Here is a 16,140-nt window from a genome sequence, read left to right as displayed (position 1 = left end):
AGGGGTTGTCTGGTTTTTTTAAGTGGCATTTATCATGTAGAGAAAGTTAATACGGGCCAGTTACTAATGTGCTGTTATTGTCCATATTGCTTCCTTTGCTGGCTGGATTCAGTTTTCAATCACATTATACACTGTTTGTTTCCATGGTTATGACCACCCTGCAATCCATCAGCAGTGACCGTGCTTGCACACTGTAGAAAAAGTGCTATACTATGTGAGCTCCCACAGTTCGGCCATCAGAGAGGCTGGCACTTTTTTCTATAGTGTGCAAGCAAGGCCACCTCTGCTAGATTGCAAGATGGTCGTAACATAATGTGATGGAAAAATTAATCCAACCAGCAGATGAAGCAATATGGATAATAACAATACATTAGTAAGTGGCTCCTTTTAACTTCTTCTATATAATAAACGACACTTGATGAAGTGACAAAACCCCTTTAAGGAAGGTCCTAAGGAAGCAAAGCAGCCCCAACCATGATGCTTCTTTCACCATGCTTCACAGTTGGGATGGGCTTTTGATGTTGATACAAAGTGTTCTTTTTCAATCAAACATGGTCTTTTGCATTTGTGCTAAAAGATTTTACTTTTGTCTCATCTGTCCATAACCCATTTTCTCAGAAACACTGTGGAACATCCAGTTGGTCCTCGGGAAACTTGAGATGTACCATAATGTTTGTTTTTTGCTTGGACAACAGTGACTTCTTCCTTTGTGACATCCTTCCATGAGTCTTTGAATGCACATGTCCAACTGATCAATGTTTCAGTACTTTTTGCACAACTTGCTGTTCTCTAACAAGGAGCTTAACGGCAAAATTCACAACAGGTGTTTGATCCATGAATCGCCCAATACATTTCCTGGTTCAATTATAATTGGTATTTAAACAGTCCTCCTCATCAAGCTGTTCATATTTTGACATCATGAGACCCAGATGACAGCTAACAATTGATCAACAGTGCCTTGCCATTGCGAGGCTTCAAACAAGATGTTCCCAGACAGAAATGGCCACTGAGCTTAGAGTGTCACACAGTGTCATCAGCAGGTTGCAACAGAGATAAAGAGAGACTGGAAGAGTCACAGAAAAGCATAGAAGTGGACGTCCTTTGGCCACATCCCACTCTGATGACCGCTTTATGGTGAACAATGTCCTGTGGAACCAGATGATGCATGCCACACAACTCCAGGCTCATTTAAGGAAGGTGAGTGGCACCCAAGTGTCCCGTCAGACCATTTGAAACCATTTACATCAGCGTGGTCTGCGTGCTAGACCACCTGCAAGGGTACCTGACCACAAGCGCCGTCGTCTTGTATGGCCCAGGGAGCATCTACGCTGTTATCACCAGAAGAGCCTTTGGTGGTGGTGGTGCTACAGTGTGGGCAGGTGTGTCTAGTCAAAACAGAACTGCCCTACACTTTATGAATGGTACAGTGATAAGCCCATACTACTTTAATAACATTCGGTGAAAGAAATGCATTACAGCTGCTTTCATAAATATTGATTATTGATATTATTTTAAAGGATGATGTAAATCAGAATACCCCTTTAACTGAATCAGCTTTTGCTAATTAGGCAGTGGAGATGTCATTAACACAGAGGTTCACTTACTTTTTCTCCCTTAATGTGCACAATAAAAGACATAAACAGTAACCATTGGCAAGCTGGGTCACAACAGACTACAAGGGCACATGACGACTCACACAATGCAAATTTCAGCTACAGTATGTGGCTGTCTTTTTCTTGAGTTGCATCAATTAAGCAACTTTTACTCCATTTCTTTATATTGAAGAGCAACTGTTGCTCCGGATGCATTGCTGCAGCAAATCTGCTGTCAACGGCAAATCTAACACATCCTGATACTGCCGTCACATAGGGTCACGTGCATTATGATTGGTGCTACTGTCAGAAGGCCACTGATGAAGCAGGTCAATGCAGATCCAATTTTTCTATTCCCCCCCCCCATCTGGTTTATAGCCAGCAAGAAAGCTACAGCCCAGAGCAATAGACATGCAAAACAGAAGTGCAGACTTTTTGTACAGTGACCCCTACTGATGTTCTTCTCACGTGATCCGGACATGCAGGCTTCTTCTTGGAACGTGGCCTTAAAATAGATTGACACTGGCAGCCAGGGTACATAGATAACTATCACAGCTGTGTACTGGTTTCAGGACTATTTATAATCCGCCTCCATGCCTGACACTCATGACACGTCTGCTGCTCACATCATTTACACAATAAGAGTTCCCTAAAAGCTGATGCCTTGTCTCAATGAGTAGTTGTGTGAGTGTGTGGGGGGAAGTGAAGTCAGGGGGTGAATGAGGGACGACTATAGGAGTGTGCTGTGTAAACCAATTAGGATATTATAAACTAACGGCTGTTGGATACCAATAGGTCAGAAATTTGCCATTCATTCCTATAGGACCAGGGTTCTACAGGACCAGAATCCCAGATTTCAGGTATTGTCCCATTTTGCCACCTCTTTGGAGGAGATTAATCTACACTTAATTAAGTTTGTAGTTGCAACACACGTTTTCTGAAATATTCTCCTCCTCTTAAAGGAACCAGACAACACTAAGGATAAACCTGGGGTAATGCCCAGTGTTGTCCAGTCTCTTGCTGAAACCGGACAACCCCTTTAACACCACGACGTGCAGTTATGATGTGGTACAGTGTAAAGTGTATTGAGCTGGATCAGGCACTGAGCCTGCCTAATATGCAGGGGCGCACCTAACCTTTCTGCTTTCGAGGCGAAAATTGAAACAGCACGTCCCACCCATGCCAAGTTCTCAACTGACCCATTTCCCTCCAGGCCTACTGTTAAAGACATACTTACAAAACATTACATACAGTGCTGTAAAACATACAGGATAATGCAGCACCACATACCGCCTACATCTAGTGATGTCTCTCTGATGTTAATGTTCTCTTTCCTCACCTTCCTCCATTTGGACCAGACCGCCATGACGATTTCTTTCAGCCATCTCTTGTCTCTGCATAGTTTGACAGTCATCTTAGTTTCCTGTTTTTCCCTCCCACCTTTTCAATACCACATCCTGCCACCCCCAATACCGAGCCCAATTTGCTCCACAACCTTATACTGCAGAAACAGTCCCCCTGAAAATACCAGTAGCATGCAGAGAGTGCTCCCTTCAATAATTATTGGCAGTGTGGCCGAAACACTAATAGTGTTGTGTCCCCCCAAAAATAGTTGTGCTAAGCTGATACAATGCCAGGGTGCCCCATAGTAATAGAGCTCCCCAAATGTCTCACCAATAGTTAGAATTCTCTCCCAGAGTGCTCTTTGTGTTAACATTGCCCCAATAGTGTCCAATAGTAATAATGTCTTCCATTGTGCCCCAGAAGCAAAAATGCCCCCATAGTGCCCATACTAGTAATCATGTTCCCCATATTCTCCAAATAGTAATATAGCCAACCATAATGCCCCCCAGTAGTAATAATTCCCCTTATAAAGGGAGTGAGTAGAAAAGATGCCCCTTAATGTGTGCCAGTACAAAAAAAATCCCCTTATAATGTGTCAGTACAAAAAATTCCCCTTATAATGTGTGCCAGTACAGAAATGCCTCCTTATCTGTGTTATTTAAAAAATGCCCCTTAAAATGTGTGCCAGTAACAAAAATTTAGATTTTATAAAAAATAAAAGAAATGTGTGCCAGTACAAAAAATATCCCATTTTAGTTCCCCTAGTAAAACCAATGTCCCCTTAGTGTCCCCCTTATGTATGCCAGTACAAAAATTTTCATTTTTAGTGTCCCTATTGAAACCAGTGTGCCCATAGTGCCCCCATCCTGATATAATGACGCCCCCCTTATAAAGGCCCAACGACACAGCTGTCAGGATACAGTGCGGGGCACAGGCCTCTTGCAGTCTGTGCCCTGACCTGTATGCTGCCCAGCTCAGGCAGCAGGATGATGATGATGTCATTGTGCCACCTGCGCTAATAGGCTACAGGCACTAGTCCTGAAGCCTATTAGAGGCAACAGCTGGCCAAGGAGATATCGCTCCTGTGCCCTGCTGCAACATTTAACTGTATTGCCGTCCTGAGGATGGTGATACAGTTGAAAATGGAACAATAAGTGCTTCCACAATGGAAGCGATCAGTGCTCACAGCCCTGCTGCCACCTTCCACTTGTCCCTAGCTGGCACTCCCTGAGGTAATACTCTCACATCGCCTTATTGGCGGTGCACCCCCATCTGTTTAGCCCTTCTAGTGCAAGTCAAAGAATTGAACTAATCCATTTAGCCCCTACTATCTGAACAAATTACCAACTCTACAGAATATTTCTTCCAGTATAGACGCATATATTAGCTCCTTTATTAGGCTACTGCGTTCAGGTGTCCGCTCGTGAGCTCCGTTTGAAGGGGCTCACAAGCGGCCCTGAACGCAGCCGTCTGGCCCTAATGCATTCTCAGTGGAGGCGGATCCACTGAGAATGCATCCGCCTGCTAGCGCTCAGCCTCCGCTCCGCTCAGTGAGCGGACACCTGAACGCTGCACGCAGCGTTCGGGTGTCCGCCTGGCCATGCGGAGGCGAGCGGATCCGTTCCGACTTATAATGTAAGTCAATGGGGACGGATCCGCTTGAAGATGACACCATATGGCTCAATCTTCAAGCGGATCCGTCCCCCATTGACTTTCAATGTAAAGTCTGAACGGATCCACTCAGGCTACTTTCACACTTAGAAATTTTTCTAAGTTCTAATGCAGACGGATCCGTTCTGAACGGAGCCTCCGTCTGCATTAATATGAGCGGATCCGTTCAGAACGGATCCGCTCGAACGCTAGTGTGAAAAGTAACTTAGTCCTACAACTTTAAAATCACTATATCAGCAATTAATTTCCACAAGCTGAATGTGTGCATCAGCTTTCCAACTCCATATCTACAGGAGGCTATGTACAAAACAGATACTCCACCACTTTTCAAGGTTGCTAATTTTCTTTCAGGGGAAACACATGATACATTTAATAGTCAACATCCCACCAATTTTGAATCATATGAAATGCACTTCAACTGCACTAAAAGACATGTCTTTATGCATGGCACAAACCTACCCCAGATGTCCACAGAACCTCGGTCAGACTTTCCCATCACCAAGATCTGGCCTAGTGAGATACTGAAGTTCACCACCAGACCCCTTTGACTATAATGAGATCTGGCTGTGATCTGACCTCTTTCTGGCAAAATTATGGCCAGAAACATTACATTGCATGCAACTTTTTTTGTCCGTTAAACACCAACACGTATGTAAGAAAGCAGCCGGATCCCGCTGGATCCCATTATAATCAAAGGGGTCAAAGTGAACTTCAGTATCTGGGTAGTATCTATGTTGGAGAACACAGTGTCCTATTTTTTTTTTTTTATCAGATCATTTTTTATTAAAGGTTTTACATATAGCCAATTGTTCATATAAACCATACATTATATGACAATAGGATATCAATACAGTAAAATCAATCATACTTTATCCAAATCAGCACATCAATAACACTGCATCAAATAAACCTTTAATAAATCTCCCAATTCCCCCCCCAACTCCCTTCCCACCTCCCCCTTTCCGTGTGGTCATCTCCCTCGACATGGACAAAAATGCTCCAATTCTCTTACATCTTAACTTCCAAATCCCCTTAGGGCCATTCCATTCCAAATATGCATCAATCTCTGAGACTTCCCCCCAGGTCCAGCCAGCCACACCTGCCATTGCTTCTTAAATTTCTGTACAGTGCCTCTTTTAATATAGATGCCACTCTCCATGGATATCATATGATTGACCATATTTATCCACTCTGATTTAGTCGGAGAGATCGGTTGTATCCAGTGTTTTGCAATGGATTTACGTGCAATGTATAATAATTTAGCAATTGCTAATTTATAATCATTGGTGGTTGCGTAGTGTCCCACTAGGTAGGGGTGGGCACTACACAAGGGTAAAATTGGTGTGCGCGTTACTCCTACTCACAAGGAACAGAAATGTCATATTTAATTCTGCATTTAATGTATGTTTTAATGTGTTGTTATATGCAATGTACCCCTGTATGATGTAACAGCAGGCCTAGTTGGGTGTAGTTAGACATCCCAGACACTAGAGGGAGATAGGGAGCCCCTAGTATAAATGTCCAGGCCCACACAGGGAGTGTTAGTGCAGAGTCAGGAGTCTGAGAAGACAGAGGTTAAGAAGCCTGCTCCTGACATGCAGCTGGATAGCCCTGGCTGCTAGTGATGTCCAGGAGGCTGTTGAGAAGCTCCAGCCTGCCTGAGAACAAGAGAGCCTAAGTTAGCTCTGAAGATACCCCAGTTGCAGGAACCAACCTCCTGGAAGAAACCTACAGTTATCCACCTTACAAGGGAAGGCGACCCAGGGTAAGCTAAGTGACCCTGATGGGCAGAGGACCTTAGAAAAGTGTAGCAAGAATATAATACCTGAGGAGGAAAGTAACCAAGGATTTAAGCCACCTTTTTAGGCATCTGGGCCTTGGGAGATATAAAGCCAGAGCAGGAGTTCTAGAAAGGACACTGTACATTGATTCTGAGGAAAGGTACAACCTGCTGCTGAGTGCTTGTAAAGTTTACCCTCTGCGTATCTTGCATGACTATTGCCTGCCATGTTGTGAATGAGCCCCCTTGTGGAACTGTAATATAAAGACTGTACTACACCTGCTGTACAAAGTTGGATTGTCCAGTAAAGTTACGTTTGGTTCACCATATACTTGTGTACCTCCATCATTCCAACCACCAACCGGCGTGCCACCGTCCAAAGGCACTGGCATCACGAATACCACAGGGACCTTGCCCCAGGCACACTAAATACCCGTAACATCCAGGGCACCTCATCCACCATCAGGCCTGGTCCCTATATACAGAGCGTGCCCCAGAGGAACCGTGTCTACCTCTCCTTCACTGCCACGCGCCTGCCCAGGGTTCTTCAAATATAGTGAGTACCCTCGATTGCCCATAACCGTGACCTCACTTCGTCATACCCTGCAGGTCTGGCGTGTTGCATAAATTGGCGTCACGAACAGGATCCGAATATTCCTGCGCCATTGCGGATTTAAAAACTGTGTGCTGAAAATTGTCTTAAAGCGACATGCCCCAATTGTTTTATTGAAAATTGCTGGGCCAAAGTGAACTGTAATAATTGCGGTGTGAAAATAGCATTGTGTGGACTGTTTTCTACTTATTTAAGCCACCGCTTGCTGTCAATGAATAGACAGCTATTTTGCTCAAAGATGGCCGCTTAGCTTGATTGAAATTGTTTGCTGCGTCATCTTCATCTTAAATTGGCGGTAAAAATTGGCGCCTTCTGCTAAAAGTGCGGGAAGGCTGTATGCTGGCGCCACCACCCTGTCTGGACATTTGCATGTCTGCTGTGATGGACTCCGCCTCCCCCATACTGGAGTACCTGGGGGGCGGCCTCCCAGTGCAATGGGAGGATCTGTCTGAACTTGTTGGCGCCACCCTGTCGCTCTCCAGAGAAGGATCGAGCATGTTGAGGAGTGAGGACTTTCCTGCTGATATGTCCGCGCCTGATTTATTAACCGTGAATGTGACTGGTGTTGAGCAAGAGGATGCTCCACCGGCCTACTCTCCGGGACCGGAGAGACCCGCCTGCCCGCCACCGAGGACGCAACCGGAGACCTACTATGGCTCCTGGAGAGACTTCTTCCAGCCCTCGTTCAAGTGGTCAGCTCTAATGGCAGAGATCCGGGAGGCCGCCATAAAGAAGACAACTAAAACCAAGATATACTATGAAGAACTGGCAAAGACCGTTCACGAGTGCCACACCGACACACAACCCCGCCTGGAAAGGAGAATGGGGTTGGTTGTGGCCTTTGACAAGGACCGAGGCTTCGGTTTTATAAAAGATTACCTGACTGGACGAGACTTATATGTCAACAGGAGGTCCGTCAAGCGGAGCTACCTCCCAGAACGTCTACATAACCTCCGCGAGGGAGAGGAGGTTGAATTTACCCCTGCTGAGGGCCTGCGAGGCCCCTACGCCACTGCCGTGTCCCGTCCGAAAAAGAAATCGGAGGACTGGGACCGTGATGAGGACTACTCTGGCTGCGAGCACGAACCTGTGTGCTCTCCGGAGGACAACCCTGGCTGCGAGCGCGAACCTGTGTGCTCTCCAGGACCGGCCCATCATGCCTTCCAGGAACGGGGCTCTTTTATTGGCCCAAATGTATTCTGGCAACCAACAGTGGTGGAGAAGAGGGTTAGCCCATGGCCCTCACCTGAGTTGCCTCGCAGGGAGAAAACTGTCCGTGAGCTTCAGGATGCAGAGAGATTCAGAGCTGCCCTGGAGAATATCCGCAGAGGGAGGAAAGCGGATGCCTCATCTGAGCCTGCAGCGGCTGCGCAGGACGAACCACCCACCTTCCAAGTGCCGACGGCGACAGCGGAGACCAGCGATCCCGACTCCGAAAGCCTGGACAACCAGATCGTGCGGCTGGAGCTAAAACTGCAGGAGCTGCGCCAGATTGCCTCCGCCAGGATCCGGACTCCACCTGACCTACAAGAAAGAAGACGTAAGGACTCGGACGTCTCCGGGTCTAAGGTGAGAGTACCTGTCCCTGCCAGTCGTCCCTCCTTAGTACCGGCACCTGCGGTGGGATCCTCTTACGCTGTGCACCGGCGTACAGAGCCAGTCGTTCCAGAACCCACCGGACCGCTTGCAGCAGCGGTACCCAGGCCAGTGCAGCAGCCCACGATAGTTATGCCTGCTCCGGTGCGGTCAGTGACTTTGATCACCCCTAGGCCTATGGGGCCTATACCTATTAGGGGTCCGTTTATGTTGCAGTTGCCCCCCAATACTGTGTTGTGGGCACATCCGTCTATTGAACCTCAGTACAGGCCCGATATACAAATGGAGCCAGGGAGCACCACTGAAATGCAAAGTGAATATGACATGCCCCTGTGAATTGGCCTGCTAGGCCCTTGATGTTTGATTTGTTTTACCAAGGGATCCTAAAGAAGATTTAACCCCTTCAGGACAGGAGTCCTTTGTTTTGGCCCTCTGTTGCTGCTGCCAGTTACCCACGGCTCAGTGGAGGCGGCAAGCCACTGAAATACCACGTGCAGCAAGACCATCTTGTTTACAGGACCTCCTGCCTGCTTTCTCAGAGTGAAAACCCAGCTGTGCATGTTTTCATAAGTTGCACCTTAACCCTTTAACCCCCTTTTCAGGTTGATTAAGGGTATTACAGCACTTATTTCTATATGTATGCCATTTAAATAATGTGGACTATTTTATGTGCTGCTATTTTATTATGCAACTTGAATTTCAAGAATTGGGCCCAGGGATAGACTCAAATGCACATGAGCCTCTGAGATTTTGCTACTATTTTAAAGTATTGTGCCCAGAGATGGACTGCACCTCGTGCAAGCCTCTGTGATTCTAGCTGCCTTTCTAGTGTAATCTGCAAAATCCTTACTTGTTTGGTGGATAAGAAAAAGAACCTGGGTACAGACTCATTTTATATGCTTTGAGCCTCCAAGAATTGTTATTTAATGTTTTACATTTTCCATGGACTACAACCGTTCTATCATGGACAATTTGCACTTAAAAATATTATTATGGACTATCCTGGTATTTACTGTTACGCTGTGCCAGGTCAGCGCCCCTGTTCCCATTGTGCTATCCTGAGAGAAGAGAACGACGCCCCTTTTCACCATTACTTGCTCCTAATCCAGTGGAACTGCCTGATATATGTATACATATAGTGTATTCTTGCAAATGTAGATGTGTTTTCCTGCTTTGCTTTATTTTCCCTATTACAGGTGCAGTATCCAGCTGTGCAGGGACCCTCCATGTTGCGCCGAGGACGGGCAACGTTATAGCGTGGGTGTATGTAGTGTCCCACTAGGTAGGGGTGGGCACTACACAAGGGTAAAATTGGTGTGCGCGTTACTCCTACTCACAAGGAACAGAAATGTCATATTTAATTCTGCATTTAATGTATGTTTTAATGTGTTGTTATATGCAATGTACCCCTGTATGATGTAACAGCAGGCCTAGTTGGGTGTAGTTAGACATCCCAGACACTAGAGGGAGATAGGGAGCCCCTAGTATAAATGTCCAGGCCCACACAGGGAGTGTTAGTGCAGAGTCAGGAGTCTGAGAAGACAGAGGTTAAGAAGCCTGCTCCTGACATGCAGCTGGATAGCCCTGGCTGCTAGTGATGTCCAGGAGGCTGTTGAGAAGCTCCAGCCTGCCTGAGAACAAGAGAGCCTAAGTTAGCTCTGAAGAGATACCCCAGTTGCAGGAACCAACCTCCTGGAAGAAACCTACAGTTATCCACCTTACAAGGGAAGGCGACCCAGGGTAAGCTAAGTGACCCTGATGGGCAGAGGACCTTAGAAAAGTGTAGCAAGAATATAATACCTGAGGAGGAAAGTAACCAAGGATTTAAGCCACCTTTTTAGGCATCCGGGCCTTGGGAGATATAAAGCCAGAGCAGGAGTTCTAGAAAGGACAGTGTACATTGATTCTGAGGAAGGGTACAACCTGCTGCTGAGTGCTTGTAAAGTTTACCCTCTGCGTATCTTGCATGACTATTGCCTGCCATGTTGTGAATGAGCCCCCTTGTGGAACTGTAATATAAAGACTGTACTACACCTGCTGTACAAAGTTGGATTGTCCAGTAAAGTTACGTTTGGTTCACCATATACTTGTGTACCTCCATCATTCCAACCACCAACCGGCGTGCCACCGTCCAAAGGCACTGGCATCACGAATACCACAGGGACCTTGCCCCAGGCACACTAAATACCCGTTACATCCAGGGCACCTCATCCACCATCAGGCCTGGTCCCTATCTACAGAGCGTGCCCCAGAGGAACTGTGTCTACCTCTCCTTCACTGCCACGCGCCTGCCCAGGGTTCTCCAGTACAGTGAGTAACCCTCGATTGCCCATAACCGTGACCTCACTTCGTCATACCCTGCAGGTCTGGCGTGTTGCAGTTGTTATGTCCTCTACATACCCAAGATACCCCACCAGTGAAGTCTTTGGTAAAATAACTCCATGGCTGTTTTCTATTTGTCTATACACTCCACACCAGAAACGCTCCAGTTCTGTGCAGAACCAAAACATATGAGCCAAGTCTGCATCCGGGGCAGCACACCTAGGACAGTTAGAGTCCGCAAGAAGACCCAACTTAAACAGGAGTCGTGGCGTCTTGTATCACAGTGTCTTATTTAATATTACCTACTAGATATATCCCACTATTGAACAGTAGCTTATTAAAACTAGTCTGTTCCAAGAGTACAATATTGATAACCTATCTGATTGGTGGGGGTTTGACTCCCCACACCCTTGTTGATCAGCTCTAGTAAGCGCTACAGCTTTCCAAGCATAGCACCATCTATGATATAGCGGCTGTGGTTGATATTGCAGACCAGGCCGATTCACTTGGACCGAGATGCACATAGGCCCTTGACTGAAGAACGTGACATCACTGGACTAGGAAAACGCTGGGCCACCGCAGCTAATGGACAGGAGTCCCATGAGTTGGACCCTGTCCGATCTGATATTGATGACCTATCCTTAGAATACAGTAGGTCATAAAAATGTTACCCCTGGAAAACCCCTTTAAAGGGGTTGTCTGACTTCAGCAAATAGCATTTATTATGTAGAGGATGTTAATACAAGGCACTTACTAATGTATTGTGATTATCCATATTGCCTACTTTTCTGGCTGGATTCATTTATGCGTCATATTATACACTGCTCATTTCCATGGTTACGACCATCCTGTGGCCGTGCTTGTACACTGTAGGAAAAAACACGAGTCTATGTGAGCTGCCACGGTCCTGGCCACCAGGGACGCCAATGCTTTTTCCTATAGTGTGAAAGCACAACCACCACTAATAAAAACTAGCAGTCTATAATGTGATGGAAGAATGGATCCAGCCAGCATAGGAAGCAATATGGATAATAACAATACATTAGTAAGTGGCTTGTAATAACTTTTTCTATATGCCACTTGCTGAAGTGAGACAACCCTTTCATATGTTGTACCATCAGACCTGCTTCCTATCCCCTTACAGGCATTGCACAGTTCTTTTATAAAGGGCAAGCATCAATAGCTGATCTGCTGTACTGCGGTAGCTCCACGCTGGAGGTAGAAGTAAATACACAGTTTCATTCATTGGGGCACCTTTACTAACAAGGCTTTCTACTGCACTGCTGCTCCCATTCACTTCAGTGGGTGCCAGAACTACTACATAACAGCTGATTGGCAGGTGCAGTGTTGGACTGTGGTGCCTAGGGCCCACCATACAGATACATTCAAATAATACTTGCTCACACAGCAGCAAGATGCTACCAGATGATTGAATATGGGGGTCCCTGCAGCAACTTTGAGAAAGTAGGTCTTGGGGAGAAGAGCACACTGGATCACTTTATCTAAACCTAGAAGTCATCTCAGCTCTGATCGTGTCTATATGTCATGGCCATGCCTATGACTCCTGCACCGCATGCGGTTGTCAGCGGTGTTGGTTTCGTTGTCAATCACAGGTGAGGGCTTTGGTTTTTGCCTCACCTGTGGTTGCCGCTGGCAACAGTTTTTATGTGGCAGCGATGCAGCCTGAGTTGTTTTGTGGCTGCTTGCTGTGTGGTGCATGCGGTTGCACCTAGCAACCTTTCTGTTAGGTGTGTGTGTGTGTGTACACTTGGTTTTATGTGTGATTTTGTGCAGCTAAAAAGTGAGAGCCACTTCTGTGGTCATAAAGATATTGTCCTTATGTTTATGTCTTGTTGTATGTCATGTTGTGTGTGATGTTCTGTTGGGACCTTCCATGTTACTTTGTGCAGTTTACGGTTCTGGATTCCTGTTTGCGCAGGGATCCAGTCAGCAAGGCTGTGGCAGGTAGGTGGAACTTCTAGTTCGCCTGCCATTCCCGTAAAGCTGTCTGTGTTCCCCTTTTCCCAACAGCTTGGCCATTGAGACTCCCGCTCCTCCGTACCTTGGAGGAGTAGGTCGTCTTACCCAGCTCCTAGCACAGGGATATGCGGAGGGTAAGTAAGGGCTCCGAGGTTCCTGCGCATGGGTCCTCCTACCTTAAAGGTCGGCCCATGCAGGTAGGAGTTAGGGTCAGGTTAGGGATGCTTGAGGAGGTGACCTGCTCCCTATCCTGTTCTCATGGCCGAGTAGCCACAACATCATCTGGCATCACACGGCTGAGGGTTTCCCCCATCCTCAGCCGTGACACTATAGTAATAAACTGGGGATAGAATAATCTATCAAGTTTTTTATATGAACATAGGCTGGTTGAGGTGCTGTACATTGAATATATGTAAGTAGTGCAGTAAGTCTACTGTGTTATGTGCCACTTGTGCAGGGCGTGGTATTCACCTATACCAAGCCTGGGCAGGTGTGCACGATTTTGGATCCCCATACAGTAGATCAGATATTGATGGCCTGTCCTGAGGCTCGGAGGATGAAGTATGAGGTCCCTGTCACCAACTAGGATTTCTCAATAACAAACAGCTGTCTAAATCCATGAGGAGGTGGAGCTGTATTTCTAGACTGGGATGAAAATGCTCTGAGTCGTGGGAGTGTTAAAGTACAGTAGTCACAGGAACATGTGCAGATCACAATATGAAAGTCGTGGGAGAGTAATGGACCAGAGGAAGAGATCAGTGAGAGGAACAATATATAAGTGCACAAATGTCATACTAGGATAGCAAATAATCATTATACTGTGTATATATATAACTACAAATGATAGCGGTCAGTATTAAAGCAGTTCTAGTACATAGAGCCAGCATTATAGTAGTTATATTCTTGCACATAGGAGGCAGTATTATAGTAGTTATATTCTTGTACGTAGGAGACAGTATTATAGTAGTTATACAGTATTCTTGTGCATAGTAGTAGTATTATAGCAGTGACATTCTTGAAAACAGGAGCTAAATTGTTGTATATAAGAGGCAGTATTATAGTAATTGTATTCTTGTACATAGGAGGCAGTATTATAGTAGTTATATTCTTGTACACAGGGGGCAGTATTATAGTAGTTATATTCTTGTACATAGGAGGCTGTATTATAGTAGTTCCATTCATGTACTTATGGGGCAGTATTATAGAAGTTATTTCCTTATACATAACAGCACTATTATAGTATTTTCTTGAACATAGGAGGCAGTATTATAGTAGTTATATTCTTGTACATAGGAGGCAGTATCATAGTAGTTATATTGTACATAGGAGGCAGTATTATAGTAGTTATACTCTTCTATACAGGGTCAGTATTATAGTAGTTACTTTATTGTACATGCAGTGCCTTTAAAAAGTATTAATACCCTTACATTTTTCCACTTTTTTATGTTACACCAACAAACTTAAATTTATTTTATTGGAATTTTATGTGATTGTTACGACTGTAGATGAGGACAGACAAGGACAGTGAGTCCTATGGCTAGAACCCAGCCTACTTTCCCTACCTACTTGCAGAACAAGCCCTAGATAGCTAGACTGCAACTGGTCGATTGTCCCTAAGCTATTTAAGGGCAAAGACAGACAGGCTCGGACTGGTCCACAGGGAAATAGGTGAATCCCCTGTTGGGCCCCTGTCAAATTTGGGCACCCAGTACCCCAGCACAGCATCTTAACCAGCCTATATCCATGTAAAAACTGAGTAGAATTTTGAAAAACTACCAAGTTTATTGTTATAGCTGCATCAGAATGGCTGAGACGACTTGTAGATACAGAGTCAGGCAAACTTGTATCCTGTTTCCCCAGGAACCTACTTCTTGAAGTGGTTGCATTCTCCCTCATAATCAATCATCATGAGCATGTTACTGCTGCCTGCTGCTATGTGAGCAAGTAGAATTTGCATGTAGGTGCATTGTGGGTCACCAGAATGAATTATACTGGTGGGCCCTTGGCACCGCAGTCTAACATTGGAGACGGACAAACAACAAAGACAGACAACCATAAATGGGTCAGAACCAGACAAGCTATGCAGTACCAAACAAGAGACAGAGAGTGGTCAGAAGACAAGCCAGGTTAGGAGGAACAAGCAATCCAATAGGCAGAGGAACCAAGAACACAGCTAGTAAGTCAGAGAATATCACTGGCACTGGTGTATGGCCAGGAAGGGGTTTAAATGAAGCACTGAGTCCCTAGATCAGAAACAGATAGGACCATGACTCGGTGCTCCATTAGATAGAAACACTAGCACACAGTTATAGAGCAGCTAATCAATCAACCCACTGCTAATCTCCCCCAGCACACACCCACTGCAGGGAGAAACAGAGCATTGCATCCTGTTGCTAAGGATGCTGTCGCGTCACCAGGGGGCGTGGCTCAGCAGTGTATCTATCCCAGCATGGCTGCACCGAGGGTGATGATTGTATCACTGGAGCCCAGACAGGTATGTTTCTTACCAGTGGCGTAACTAGAGTTCTATGGGCTCCAGGTCTAACTGTGAATTGGGACCCCCGGTCCATTTTTTGCCCCCTCTGTATATATTCCATTTTGTCCACTGCATACATTCAATTTTTTGCCCCCACTGTATATATTCCATTTTTTCCCCCTCTGTGTAACGGGGAGCGATGTTCATGAGGTGGAGAGAGGACGTGGCCGGCGTCCTCATCTCCATAGTAACAAGGGGGCGGGGAGGACCCGGCCACGCACACATTCCTCAGCGTGGCCGGCATCCTTCATCCCCTAGACAACGAGCGGGGGGGGGGGGCTAACTGAGCACCGATGTCAATGAGTCGACGCTCAGGTGTATAGATATGCTGGACATGGGTCTCATAATGCTGGCCACGTCACGTGACCCATCAATTATCTACGTGACCTATTTAAACAGGTAACCTGCTGGCCACAGGTTGCCTGTGATTGGTCTTGTTACCTCACTAGCGTTCTCTGCATGTATGACTTCTGTTTATTTGAACTCTGCTTGAATTTTACTTCAACCTTGTGTTACCCCTTGTACTGACGTAATCTCTTGGCTCCTGACCTCGGCTTGTATTGACTTCGATCTTGTATTACCCCTTAGTGCCTACGTTACCTCCTGGCTCTTGGCCTCGGTTTCCACTGGTTCCGGTTGCGGTTCTTCCCGGCCTGGGAAACTTTTGCTTCTCTGTTTTCTGTCTTTGTCTTTTGTTGTTTCCCTT

The sequence above is a fragment of the Bufo gargarizans genome, chromosome 2 (genome assembly GCF_014858855.1).
Source record: "Bufo gargarizans isolate SCDJY-AF-19 chromosome 2, ASM1485885v1, whole genome shotgun sequence".
NCBI lineage: Eukaryota > Metazoa > Chordata > Amphibia > Anura > Bufonidae > Bufo > Bufo gargarizans.
The sequence above is the reverse complement of the archived record's forward strand: the minus strand, read 5'-3'. Positions refer to the sequence as shown.